An 893-nucleotide genomic window follows, 5' to 3' on the forward strand; every position below is an offset into this window, starting at 1 on the left:
GGGATATGGGGGTCAGGATCCATCTAATGGCATGTATGTACATTCATTGTGGGGAAACTAGCCTATTCAAAAAAATTAATTTTCCTCCAAAATGCTGAACCACCCCGGCCCTTACCATTTGACCGAAATTGGTGTTTATTCAAATTATCACAATATTGCCCCTACGCCCCTTTCAAAGGGATATGGGGGTCAGGATCCATCTAATGGCATGTATGTACATTCATTGTGGGGAAACTAGCCTATTAAAAAAATATAATATTTTCCTCAAAAATGCTGAACCACCCCGGCCCTTACCATTTCGGCCTGAAATGGTGTTTATTCAAAATTATCACAATATTTGCCCCTACGCCCCTTTCAAAGGGATATGGGGGTCAGGATCCATCTAATGGCATGTATGGACATTCATTGTGGGGAAACGCTCCTATTAAAAAAAAATATATATTTTCCTCCAAAATGCTGAACCACCCCGGCCCTTACAATTCGGCCCGAAAGTTGTGATAATTCAAATTTTTACAATATTTGCCCCTACACCCCTTTCAAAGGGATATATGGGTCAGGATCCATCTAATGGCATGTATGTACATTATTGTGGGGAAACTAGCCCATTAAAAAAATATATATTTTCCTCCAAAATGCTGAACCACCCCGGCCCTTACAATTTCGGCACGAAAGTTGTGATAATTCAATGTTTACAATATTTGCCCCTACACCCCTTTCAAAGGGATATGGGGGTCAGGATCCATCTAATGGCATGTATGTACATTCATTGTGGGGAAACTAGCCTATTCAAAAAATATATTTTTTCCTTCAAAATACTGAACCACCCGGCCCTTACAATTTCGGCCCGAAAGTTGTGATAATTCAAATTTTACAATATTTGCCACTCACCCCTT

The sequence above is a fragment of the Strongylocentrotus purpuratus genome, unplaced genomic scaffold (assembly GCF_000002235.5).
Source record: "Strongylocentrotus purpuratus isolate Spur 01 unplaced genomic scaffold, Spur_5.0 spur5_scaffold_21, whole genome shotgun sequence".
NCBI classification, from domain to species: Eukaryota; Metazoa; Echinodermata; class Echinoidea; order Camarodonta; family Strongylocentrotidae; genus Strongylocentrotus; species Strongylocentrotus purpuratus.